Below are 14,246 nucleotides of genomic sequence, written 5' to 3' on the forward strand. Positions count from 1 at the left end.
ACCAGGCATCCTAGACCACTCTGTTCAGGTCGTCCTCACAGTGCCAAAAGAGTACGAGTGGGCAGTCTGTTCTGCTCCAGGCTCCTGGGTCTCCCAGGCAGTCGGCTGGGATTCAAACCCCAATGTCTTAAAGGATCCTGCTGCATGTGCCCCAGTTCTGGCGTACTGTCACTCCAGGGTATGGTCACAAAGGGCCTCTGGGTGGTGGTTGGGGGGGGGGGGTCCTGCAGTGTCCTTTGTCCTTGGAATGGCTATTTGCATTCTTCCCACAGCACTCAAGGGAGGGGATTGCTCTCTCCACCTGTGCCTGGGAGCTGGCTACAGAGCTTGGGCTGGCTCCCCTCCTCCCCAGGTACACAAAGAGGCTGGAGAAAGCCCTGCAGTTAAAAATTGGTTCTTTCTCCATTTTTTCTGTTCCCCAACCCATGTTTTTTCTCTTGTCCAAATACAACCTTCCACTTCTGCAAACTCTCTTTTGCTTTCTTTTGTCTTTCTGCAGAAAGGGATCCCTCCCCTCCGTTCCTACGTTGTCTTTTTTTTATCTCTCCCAGTTTGAAATCATGCATCTATGGCCCATCACATTGTCCCCATGGGCCCCTGGAGATGTTTCTGTCACTCTGTAGCCTGGATTCCTGGAATTTCAAGCCTTCTCGCCTCAATACTTCTGTGTTTGAGGGACGAGGGAACTTCAGATTCCCTTACTTCTCTGCCATGTTAACTCCTTCTGAAAATTTTTTCAAGTGTTTATTTATTTGTGAGAGGGAGAGAGAGAAAGAGAGAGAGAGAGCATGAGCAGGGGCAGGGCAGAGAGAGAGGGAGACACAGAATCTGAAGCAGTCTCCAGGCTCCAAACTGTCAGCACACAGCCCAACGTGGGGCTCAAACCCATGGACCTCGAGATCATGACCTGAGCTGAAGTCAGGTGCTCAGCTGACTGAGTCACCCAGGCGCCGCACCTCTCAGTGAAATTGAGAGTGTGATTATTACACTAGAGGATTTGAGTACATGAATGTGACCAATTGTGATTGGATAGGTTTTTTGCTTAAGGCAGAACCTGTGTAAGGTTTCCCCCAGGTGGCACGGATGGAGCCAGTTTGAAGGGCCGATGGGAGGAAAGAATAAGTGTCTTCTCTCCCTGTCCTTGTGACATCCCTCTTATTTAATCACATAGTTGCACACAGGAGGACTTTGATGGAGAGGAGATTCCAGTAGAGAAGAACCCCAAGATCTTGCGGATCCTAATTCCTGTAACTGAGGTGTGTGTTTCCTATGAGAGTAGCACTGGGAATCCAGGTGACAGGCACTTTGCTCGTGCAGAGAACTGACAGGAAGTTCCCACATCCCACCAGGGAGGGACATTTATGTGTAAATCACAGAGAATCTAGAGATTCAGAGAGGTGGAGTAGGGCCTCCAATATCTCAGGTGGGTCAGTGTCCCTCTGGGCCCTGGGCCTTACTTATTCAAGGTCAATCAGACCCAAGACTTGACCAGCTAAAAATCTGTGCCAAGGAGTGTTCACATCCTTGTGTCCAGGGGAGGACAGGCGGTCAAGAGCACAGCAGCAAATGGATATGATCTTTACATCTGTGTGGGTGACTTTGCCGGTAAGCTTGTGGCGCGGCTGGGGCTAAATTTCTGAGTACACTTGGAGAGCACAACTTGGCCTTTTAAGAGTGAATTTCATTTTTGACAGTCTCAATCTGGTAAATAGGGTGAGTGACCAAAGCATGCTAGTGTTTGGAAGCAGAAAGTAGCTCCACATTAGAGAGTTGTCTTCCATTGTCGCCTTTAACTCTGAAGACGACTCTACTGAGGGAGTTTCAGAGACGTTGCGAGTGATGAGCCCTGAAGATGCATGTTCCAGAGGCAGCGATCATTTGCCAAAGTGCTGTGCACATAGTCCATGAATAACAACCCAGAGTGCATTTGTAATCATTTGTGAATGTGGATGTAAGGTTGCATAATTTCTGGTATGTTTTTAAAACAGTGGTCTATCTATGTTTATTTCATTTTATTTATTTATTCTTGGCCTCGTCTATGTTTATGGACAAAAATACAAAATGGAATATCTGAGGCAATTGTTCTGAAGTTCCTTCTTCCTGTTAAGAAGTATCTTGGTTATCTGAAATTCTTCCTAAGTTGGACTGCATTCTCTGGGGTTTGGGGTCAACAATGACCATGTTGCAGAAGGTGGCATTGATGGTAAGAAAACCTTCTTAAGGACCTGAAGCTCTGAATCTAGGTCGGGCCACTCAAATGTTCACATCCCGAACAGTTTGCTGTGCATATTGTGCAGAGCACATAAATGGTGCCTAAGGGACAGGGGCAGATGAGCGGTGCACGAAGAACTTTTGTGGCTGATGGTTACATTCGCTATCTTGCTTGTTATGATGGTTTCACTGGTGTATACATACTTTAATTATGTCGAAAATGTTTGTATTTTCTATTTTAAATTGGACTGTCTTTGTATTGATGAATTTTCAGAGTTCTTGACACATTCTATTCTTCGCCAGATCTTTATCAAGTATATACACAAGTTCTTTCTTTATCTGATATGTGACTCGCAAACATTTTCTCCCAGTTTGTAGATTGCTCTCTCTGCCCCTTCCTGCTCACGCTCTCTATCTCTCCTTCTCTCTCTCTCTCTCAAAATAAATGACTAATTTTGAAAAATCAAGTAAATCTACCACAACTGATCATCCTAATTGCATCCAATTGTACCAAAATGCTACAGGCTTCCACTGCAGGGCTGCGTAGGGGGCATGGACCTTGCACCTCAGCCTTGTGTGCTGTGAGGTGCTTCCAACCCTATGTCACCGGAAGACAAAAACAGAAGGAGATGCAGCAGGAAATAGTTGTGGTGAAGACAAGAAAGAAGTGTGGCTGTGCACCGGTAAATTGACAAAAACCATTCTTGTTCTTGTGAGAAGGTTCTGGGAACTGGGCCAATGTTGAGTGTAGACTACAGACTTCCTGGGGACTGAGCTGTGAGGTGCATAGGAATCATCCTTTCTTCTCTTTACTATGTCATTTCTAATAAAGTGTTACAGATATTTTTAAATGCATGAGAGGGAGAACATGGGTTGAAAAAAGGTGTCAAATTATAAAACAGAGACAAGAAATGCATAAAGAAGCAGACATTGTCAAAAGGCAAAATGCAAAACCTTTGAGGCTTTGAGCTCCCAAAGAGGCAGAAATAGACTCGATCTGTGGATGAGAAAAAATACAAATTCATATCGTAACGGGACACGGACACAGGTAGGATGACAGCTTGTAGCCAGTTTTAGATTATTGTAAATCATGTTGGGACACCCGGGTGGCTCAGTGAGTTAGACATCTTGATTTTAAATTTAAACTCTTGATTTTGGCTCAGGTGATGACCTGATGGGTTGTGAGTTCAAGCCCTGTGTTGGGCTCTGCACTGACAGCGTGGAGACTGTTTGAGATTCTTTCTCTCCCTCTCTCTACCCCTTCCTGCTCATGCTCTCTCTCTGTCAAAATAAATAAATAAACTTAAAAAAATCATGTAAATCTACCATGACGGATTATCCTAAATGCATCCAGTTGTACTAAAATGCTGCAATTTTTCAGCTTTATTGAATTTTAATTTACATAAAATAAAATTCACCTCCTTTAAGTAGATTTAATCATCAATTGAAAAATACATCCAGCAAGTCTTGCTATTTCCCACTAGCCTATATATGTGCATGTTGTCATAACATATATTCATTTTATTTTATCTTTTATCTTTTGATCCCTTCCCAGGTTTCACCAATCCCCTCAACCTGGGAAGCAGCAGCCTGTTCTCTGTAACTGTGAGCTTGTCTTGTTTTTTATTTTTTAGATTCCATATATAAGGGAGATGGTAGAGTACTTGTTTTTCTCTGTCTGACTTATTTCACTGAGCATAAATCCCTTGACATCCATCCATGCTGTGGCAAATGGCAAGATTTGGGTTTTTTTTAATGGATGACTAATATCCAATTGTGTATATATCCATGATTTCTCGGTCCATTTATCCATCAGTGGACACTTAGATTGTTTCCATATCCTGGCTATCGTAGATAATGCTGCAATAAACATGGGAATGCAGATAACTTTTCCAGTTAGTGTTTTTTCCTTGGGATAAATACCCAGAAGTGGCATTACTGAATCATATGATCATTTTTTTTAAAAAGTTTTTAATAAAAATTTTAATACTTATTTACTTTTGAGTCAGAGAGAGACAGAGCTAGAGCAGGGGTTTGGTAGAGAAAGAGAGAGACACAGAATCCCAAGCAAGCACCAGGCTCTGAGATGTCAGCATAGAACCTGATTTGGTGCTCGAGCTCATGAACTGTGAGATCATGACCTGAGACAAAGTTGGATGCTCAACTGACTGAGCCACGCAGGAGCCCCTCATTTTTTTTTTTTAGAGAGAGATAAAAAGGGAGAGGGACAGAGGGAGAGAGATTAAGGGAGAGAAGGAGAGAGAGAGAATCTTAAGCAGACTCCATGCTCAGCGTGTAGCCTATGTGCGACTCAATCACATGACTCTGGGATCATGACCTGAGGGAATATCAAGAGTCCAACACTCAATCAATTGAGCCACCCAGGTGCTCTTTTTCTTTCATTTTTTTTAGTATCAAGGGATTTTATAATAACTTTGGAGAAATTTCACTGATTTATGACTATAATTCTGTAATGTCTTATTTTAGAATATAAAAACTTCACTGGATTCTAAGCTAAGCTTTTAAACTTTAAAGTTAAATTATATTGTTCTCTCTCATGTCACAACCCCTGACAGGATGGTTGCACACACGAAATAGAAAAAGACACTTGCTCTTTCCACACAGGCATCCCTTTTGTACCCTACAAGGATGAGTTGGCTTGTGTAACCTGCCTAACTGACTTTTTAATGGGAGAAGCAAAGTTCCATTCTGAATATAAATGGGGAGGGAGTCTTCCACTGAGATGCCCCAAAGACAGATTTTGTGTTACTTGCTGCCTTGCTCTTATGATGAATAGCTACCAGCAGCAGCAGCTCAGAATTCTCTTTGTAAACTACAATATTTTGTTTACCCTTCTGTAGGCTACTTAGCTACAAAAAGTAAGAGTAAGAAGCTCCAGGAAATCCTGGAAAGGACTTGGGCATTTCCCAAGTTTTGCAAGAGAACTTCAGGCTTTCTATAGACTTTGAATAGGCTTCTCTAGAAGGGCCTTCTATAGAGTTCTGGGAGTGCAGCAGTCACTCATGGGAGGGGACCCTGGGGCAACAGAGGAGGGGTGTGTGTGAGGGGAAATGGGGCCCCTATAGGGAAGCAGCTGGATTACCTCCTAATGCTGTGGACTTTGTTTCCTGATATTCCAGGGCTTAGAAACCAAGATGGCAGAGATTCACAGTTGAGACTTCTCTTAGTGGGTAAGACCAGAGAAGGGAAAAGTGCCATGGGCAACAGCACCCTTGGAGAGAAAGTGTTTCCTTCTAGCATTGCTGCAACATCTGCCACCAAGACCTTTAAGAAAGGGAGCAGCAGATGGCAGGTAAGAGAAATTGTGTCGTGGATACACCAGGCATTTTTGACACCGAGGCACAGGATGCTGACACCTGCAAAGAGTTTACTCGCCACATCTTCCTGACCTCCCCAGGACCTCACACCCTGCCCCTGATGGGACAGCTGGTCCCGTACATGCAGGAAGAGCACAAGGCCACGGAAAAGATTCAGTAAATATTTGGACTCAGAGCTAGGAGATACATAATTCTCTTTTTCACCTGGAAAGATGACTTGGATGGCATCAATTTCCATGATTACTTAGAGGAAGCACCCGAAGGCATCCAAGAGCTGGAGGGATAGTTCCGTGATCACTACTGCATGTGCAAGAATGGTGCAACAGAAGCTGAGCAGGAGGCCCAAAGAAGCCAACTGCTGGCCCTGGTCTAGCGCATTGTGGCCTAGAATGAAGGACGATGCTACACTAAGAAGATGTACCAAAAGGCCAAAGAGGAGATTCAGAAACAAATCCAAGAGATGCAAGAATTTTATGGAGCACAGCTAGAGAGACATAGAGTGCAGGTAAGAGAGGAGTTTGAAGAAAAAATCAGGAAGCTGGAGGATAAACTGGAGCGGCAGAAATGAAAGGAACAAATGGAGAGAGAATTGGCAGGGAAAGAGGCTTTCTATGCCCTAAAGCAGCAGAACGCCAGATATGAAGGTGAGACTCATTGCAGGAACCTTGAATTGATCATGGAAGCACTGCAGATAGTTTTTCCTGTTTTCTCTCACCTGTTTATGTAAGATTTACCTGAATGAAAAGATCTCCCTATTTCCTGCATATTTCCCGCTGGCCCTGCCCACTGTCTGCCACCCCCCCCACACCCAGCCCCCGCACCCCTGAACTCATTCACCAACCTTGGAGCACTCTTGCTTCTGTCTCTCAGACTCTCAAGACTAAGAGGTATAATCAGATTCACTGTTGGAGATTGGTAGATGTTTGATTGACTTAACAGGGGAGGGGCGAACTCTCAATTTGTGGAACTGCAGAGTAGAAGGTATAAAGGTGACCCCAAACTTTGTCTATTTATCCCGAGAAAAATCTAGTTTCTTTTTCGATTGGTGGATCTTCTCCCTCTGTTGCTTCTACTCACTTATTTTTCCTTTAGGACACAGTGATCACCTTCCCCCTATGATTTGTTAGAAAGATTTGTTCTTCGTGTTGGGTAATCTATCGGTGGAGATGTTTATAGAATTCTTTCCAGATGAATGGAAATTTATGTAGTAAGAGTTTTACAGAAGGATTCAAATTGTTCCTTATCAGCTGCCTACTGAAGGACAAAGAGTTGTTTAGAAAATAGACCTCTCAGAACTCAACTAAGTGAAATGCCAGAAAGAGCAGTTGAAAGACGGAGATTCAACACAGAAGAGAACAACTGTTTGCTGTATTCAGATGTATGTATAGCAACTCTTTAACTGACCTCAATGCAATATATTTGCTGAATAACCAGTTCTCTTCTTTTCACGTGAAACTAACTGTTGCCACTTCACCTCCATCACCTCAGACCTTCATTACTTACACCCCCTCCCAGTTGAATTGTTTGTTTGTTATTAAAATAAAAATTTTCTCTTCTCTCATATTCTATAAAATTGGAGTCCACTCTTTCTTGGAACATACCTTTGCTATTTTTTATTACTTAATTTAAAATTAGTTAATTATTTATTTTGAGAGAAAGAGAGAGAGAGAGCATGAACAGGGGAGAGGCAGAGAGAGAAAGAATCCTAAGCAGACTCCACACATCAGAGCAGAACCCGATGCAGGGCTCAAACCTATGAACTGTGAGATCATGACCTGAGCCGAAACCAAGAGTCAGATGCTCAATGGACTGAGCCACTCAGGTGACCCCCTGTGTTATTTCTTCTAAGAACACTGAATTTTACTTTTTGGTAAAAGTTCAAGATGATTTTGGAGCTAGTTTTGGTTTACCCTCTGCACATCTCTCCTCCTTTTCCTTGGAAATTCCCAGCCACATTCTCAACCCCTCTGCCAGTCAAACACTACCTTTTACTTGGATTCATTAATTATTCGCTGATAGATATTATGTGTAACAAAGGCTTCAGAGACCTTTCTGGTTTTCCTGGAGCAAAAATTGTCTTTAATATATGTATAACAATAAGAGGTGTCTTTATACCTTTTCTACTTTTCTCCTGGGTACTTCTCACATTATCCATTCTAAGGTTTCCCAAAGTACATTTCCATGTTCTACCAATAAATCCCAGTGTAGACTGAACTTTTAATTAATCTCAAGCATTAGAGAAGCACAACACAAAGAAGCTCACAATCCTTTTAGAAATAGTCACTTAGGAGAAGGGGCCAAGATGGCAGAGTTTTGGAAGTTTTCTGCTTCTCTCATCCCTGAATTTCAGCTAGATCAGCACCAAAGCATTTTTAACACCTAGAAAATGTATCTGAGGATTAACATAACAATCTTCATAACTTGAGCCACAGAACTTCACAGGTATGCAGCATGGAGAGGTGAAATGGTGGAGAGAGAAGGCTCAGATGTTAGGGAACTATTTTTGCTGTGGAAAGAGGATTGAGACAGCGGGGAGAGTGCATGAAAAAATTCTCCCTGAAAGCAGCTGGAGAGACAGAGAAAGAGTGGAAACACACACAAGGGACTGAACAAGAAAGAGAGAAAGGAGAAAGTTCAATGCCACTCTATAGACAGGGGAGCACAGAGTTGGAAATTATACAGCTCAATGCCTGGTGATGTTCTGGTGGGAAGGGCAAATCCCCAGGAATAGACAGCAAGGTCCAAGGGTGAGGGGTCTCTGGCCACATGGGGAGAGGTGGTTCCCCAGTTAAGAGGACATTTGGTAGAGGCTATGCAGCTTCCCCACAGGCAAAGGTCCCAGCAGACCCTAGAGAACAGCCATTTGTTGGTGTTGAGCAAGGGTGTTAGGAAGCAGTGAAACCTGATGCCAGATGTGTGGTGTGATTTACCATAATCTCTTAGATGCTGCTGCTACAAGATTGTGTGAATTTTTTCTGGTAATGTTGGTACCTGGCCATAGTCTCTGGGCTTCAGCAGCAACATGGTCTTGCGAATTTTCCTGGGGGCAAGGGCGGCCAGCACCCAAGCAAGTCTTGGCAAGACCTTCCCTGAGAGGGTCAGAGTGGGTCCAAGCCACAGGGCCCTCAGAAATGAGGGGTTTGGAATCACAGCCTCATCTGAGATAAAATTCAGAAGGGAGGTACCACCTGGCAGGCTGATGACTTGGTTCTGGATAGTGTGGAGGCAGGGAGTGGACAGAAGCCAGGGACAAAGGAGGGGTGCATGATTGCCAGTCAGTGAGAGCACAGAGTTCTGATGCTAGAGACTGGATAGGTAGGTGATACCATTTACACCTCTCCCACCCATGTGCATTCATGGATACAGGCGCCACAATGATCTACCCCAGTAATCTAAGCAGTGCCATCTAGTATAATTGCAGCCGTCACACCAAGCCCTACCCAACTGTGCCAACCAAGCTCTAGTGAACATGAGTCCACCACTTTAGTTTACAGACTATAGATTTCTCCATAGTTTGACATCTAGTGGAAACTGGATATAATTTCATTCATATTTCATTCTGTTCGCTAGTCCATCCATTCATTCTTTTTTCTTCTTCTTTTCTTATACTTGAATATAGAAAGAGAAAAAATTTATTTTTATTTTCTGATTTTATAAAAAATATTTTTCTTTAAATTATATCTACTGTATTTTTTTACTTTCTTGTAAAATTTTTTATTCCATTTTACTTTCAGCATTTCACTCTATTCTATTTTATTGTATTCATTTTTTAAATTATCAAACATTTTCTTTTTATTCCCTTTTCCCCCTTTCTTTCCCTTTTTTCTCTATTCTATTGAGTTTCTTTCAACAACCAGACCAGAAAACACCTAGGACTAGCATCTTTTATTTCATTTTTTTTGTGTTGTTTTAAATTTTTAACTTTTAATCTTTATTTTTTTTTTTAATTTTTTTTTTCAACATTTATTTATTTTGGGGACAGAGAGAGACAGAGCATGAATGGGGGAGGGGCAGAGAGAGAGGGAGACACAGAATCGGAAACAGGCTCCAGGCTCTGAGCCATCAGCCCAGAGCCCGACGCGGGACTCGAACTCACGGACCGCGAGATCGTGACCTGGCTGAAGTCGGACGCTTAACCGACTGCGCCACCCAGGCGCCCCTTTATTTTTTTATTATTATCTTTTTCATCCAAAATGAAGAAATGAAGGAATTCACTCCAAAAGAAAGAACAGGAGGAAATGCTTCAGACAAATAAGCAAAATGTTTCAACCCGAATTTAGAGTCTGGATAATATAAATATTATCTGGGATTGAAAAAGCATACAATCCCTTTCCATGGAGATTAAAAAAAAAAAAAAGTAAAATTTGTCAGCACAAAATTAAAAATGCTAGAACTGAGATGCAATCTCAAATGGATGCCAAGGTGGCAAGGATGGATGAAGCAGAGCAGCGAATTAATGATGCAGAGAACAAACCTATGGAGAATAATGATTCAGGAAAAAAAGAGGGAAACTAAGGCAAAAGAGCCTGATATAAGATTTAGAGAACTCAGTGACTCATTAAAAAGGAATCGTATCTGAATAATAGGGGTCCCAGAAAATGAAGAGAGATAAAACAGAGAAGAAAGTTTATGTGAGGAAATCATAGCAGAAAACTTTTCTACCCTGAGGAAAGACACAGACATCAAAATCCAGGAAACACAGAGAACTCCCATTAGATTCAACAAAAACCAACTATCAACAAGTCGCTTCATAGTCAAATTCACAAAATAAACAGACAAGAAAGAATTATGAAAGCAGTAAGGGAAAAAGTCCTTAACCTACAAGGGAAGCCAGATCAGGTTTTCAGCAGATCTATCAGAAATTGGCAGGCCAGAAAGGAGTGGCAGGATATACTCAAAGTGCTGAATTGGAAAAATATGCAGCTGAAAATTCGTTATCCAGCAAGGTTGTCATTCAAATTAGAAGGAGAGATAAAGAGTTTCCCAGACAGAGTCAAACTAAAGAAGTTTGTGACCAATAACCAGCCTAGAAAAAAATTTTGAGGAGGACTCTCTCAGGGAAGAAAAGATGAACCAAGACAAAAAAAGACCAAAAGCAATAAAGACTAGAAAGGACCATAGAAATCCACCAGAGACTCAAACTCTACAGGCAACACAATGGTAATAAGTTCATATCTTTCAGTACTCACTCTAAATGTCTATGGACTAAGTGCTGCAATCAAAAGACATTGGGTAACAGAATCGGTAAGAAAACAAGATCCATCTATTGGCTGTTTACAAGAGACCCGTTTTAGACTGAAAGACACTTTCAGATTGAAAGTAAAGGGATGAAGAAATCATGCTAATGGTCGCCAAAAGAAAGTCAGAGTAGCCATACTTAGACAATTTAGATTTTAAAATAAAGACTATAACAAGAGATAAGGAAAGGCATTATATTTTAATTAAGGGGTCTATCCACCAAGAAGACCTAACAATTGTAAACGTTTATGACCCAACATGTAAGAACCTAAATATATAAATCAATAAATCACAAACATAAACTCATTGACAATAATACCATAATAGTAGGGGACTTCAACACCCCACTTACAACAATGGACAGATCATTTAAGTAGAAAATTAACAAGGAAACAATGGCTTTGGATGACACATTGGACCAGATACACTTAACAAATATATTCAGAACATTTCATCATAAAGCAGCATTCTTCTCAAGTGCACATAGAACAATCTCCAGAATAAATCACATAGTGGGACACAGCAAGTACAAAAATATCAAGATCATATCACATATGATCACATATTTTCAGACCACAGCACTATGAAACTCAAAATCAACCACAAGGAAAAATTTGGAAAGACAACACATAGTTGGAGAGTAAAGAACATCCTACTAAAGAATGAATGGGATAACCGAGAAGTTAAAGAGAAAAATTAAAAAGTACATGGAAGCCAATAAAAATGATAACACTACAGCCCAGATCCTCTGGGATGCAACAAAGGCGATCATAAGGGGAGAATATAGCAATCCAGGCCTTCTTAATGAAGGAAGAAAGGTCTCAGAAACACAACCTAACCTTACACCATAAAATACCCAGGAATAAACCTAACCAAAGAGGTAAAAATCTATACACAGAAAGCTTATGAAAGACATTGAAGAAGACACACAAAAAAAGAAAAATATTGTATGCTCATGGATTGGAAGAACAAATATTAAAATGTCGATACTACCCAAAGCAATCTACATATCCAATGCAATCTCTATCAAAATAACACCAGAATTCTTCACAGAGCTTATAATATTATATATAACATTAAACAGAGCTAGAACAAACAATCCTAAAATTTTATGGAACCAGAAAAGACCTCGAGTAGCCAAAACAATCCTGAAAAAGAAAACCAAAGCTGGAGACATCACTACTGCAGCCTTCAAGATGTATTGCAAAGCATTGATCACCATGACAGTATGGTACTGGCACAGAAACAGACCCTTATATCAGTGGAACAGAATAGAGGACCCAGAAATGGACCCATAAACATATGGCCAACTAGAATATGGCAGAAAAGAATATCCAATGGAATAAAGATAGTCTCTTCACCAAATGGTGTTCAGAAAACTGGACATGCAGAAGAATGAATCTGGACCTCTTTCTTTCTTTCTTTCTTTCTTTCTTCTTTCTTTCTTTTTTCTTTCTTTCTTTTTAAATTTTTTTTATGTTTATTTATTTTTGACAGAGAGAGAGAGAGAGAGAGAGAGAGAGCATGAGCAGGGAGGGGCAGAGAGAGAGGGAGACACAGAATCTGAAACAGGCTCCAGGCTCTGATCTGTCAGCACAGAGCCCAACGCGGGGCTCAAACTCACAGACCGCGAGATCATGACCTGAGCCAAAGTAGGACACTCAACCGACTGAGCCACCCAGTTGCCCCTCATCTGGACCACTTTCTTATACCATACACAAAACAAACTCAAAATGGATGAAAGACCTAAACATAAGACAGGAAGCCATCAAAATCCTAGAGGAGAAAGCAGGAAAAACCTCTTTGATCCTGGTCACAGGAACTTCCTACTCAACATGTCTCAGCAAAACTAAAAGGCAATTGATGGAATGGGAGAAGATATTTGCAAATGACATCTCAAATAAAGGGTTAGATTCCAAAATCTATAAAGAACTTATCAAACTCAACACCCCCAAAAAACAAATAATCCAGTGAAGAAATGGGCAAAAGACATGACTAGACGCTTTTCAAAAAACACGTCCAGATAGCTAACAGACACATGAAAAAATGCTGAACATCACTCATCATCAGGGAAATACAAATCAAAATCACAATGACATACCACCTCACACCGGTCACACTGGCTAAAATTAACAACTCAGGCAATGACAGATGTTGGCGAGGATGTGGAGAAAGGGGAACACTTTGGCACTGCAGGTGGGAATGCAAACTGGTGCAGCCACTCTGGAAAACAGTATGGAGGTTCCTCAAAATATTAAAAATGAACTCAATAAAAATTAAAAATATGACTTATAATCAAAGGATTAATAGTAGAAACAGAAAAACTGATGACTCATTTGTTGGAATTATCATTTAAGGACTTTACAATAACAATTATAAATGTGTTAACGATTTATATAAAAATAAATATAATGGGTTAAGGATCTCAGGAGAGAAATATAATCTGTAAAATAGAATTAAATCTGGAACTAGAAAATAAAGTATCTAAAATTTAAAAAAGAACATCTTAAATGCATGGACCTACAAGCATATGGGACATTGATGAAAGGATCTGAAAACTTGAAGACAGGTTAAGAGAAATTATTGAGACTGAAGCACAAAAAGTAAAGAAAATATTGAAAAAAAAAAACAAATGAATGTGGCACTCATGGTCAGTGTAATAATAATAAGCACTCTCGTATTCTCAATTCGAACCCAAGAAGGAAGAAAATATTGAAAAAAAAGCCCAAATGAATGTAGCGCTCATGTCAATGGACTAATAATAACTACTCTCATATATTCAGTTTGAACCCAAGAATAGAAGAATGAAAACTTGAGTGCATAATGACCACAAATTTAAAAAAAACTGATGAAAAACCTTAACTTTGAAATCCAAAAATCATGATCAACCTTAAGGAGGAAATACAAAGAGAGACAACTCAGGCACTTTATAGTAAAACTACTGAAAAACCAAAGAAAACAAAAAAATTTTAATCAACCAGAGGAGGGGAAAAGACATTATATATAGGGGACCAATATAAGAATGACAGCTGCTTTCTTATCAGAAAGAATGTGAGCCAGAAAACATTGGAATATGTTTGAAAAGCTGAAGAGAAAGAAAAGATCAGCCTAGACTTCTTTATTCAGCAAAACTCTCTCTCAAGCATAAAGATTAAAAAAATACATTTGAAGACAATGAAAACCAGAATTTGTCTCACTAGGGCTTGCATAAACAAAATGTTAAATAAATTCTTCAGGCCAAAACAGAATGATGCTAGAAAAAACTTGGATCAACAGGAAAGAACAAAGTTTCCTGGAAATTTAAAATATGAAGGAAATATGAAAAGGCTACTATTTTGATGATTGCTTAGTTTCTTAAAAATGAAACGGACTAAGGATGCCTGGGTGGCTCAGTTGGTTAAGCATCCAACTCTTGGTTTTGGCTCAGGTCATGATCTCACAGTTCGTGAGTTCGAGCCA

The 14,246-nt window shown here is 40.5% G+C and overlaps 1 pseudogene; it reads left to right on the top strand.

Annotated features, from left to right (window-relative positions):
• Window positions 1–4,396: 4,396 nt before the first annotated feature.
• Window positions 4,397–6,377, top strand: LOC125149281 (GTPase IMAP family member 4-like; annotated as a pseudogene).
• The last annotated feature ends 7,869 nt before the right edge of the window (window positions 6,378–14,246 follow it).

The sequence above is a fragment of the Prionailurus viverrinus genome, chromosome A2 (genome assembly GCF_022837055.1).
Source record: "Prionailurus viverrinus isolate Anna chromosome A2, UM_Priviv_1.0, whole genome shotgun sequence".
NCBI classification, from domain to species: Eukaryota; Metazoa; Chordata; class Mammalia; order Carnivora; family Felidae; genus Prionailurus; species Prionailurus viverrinus.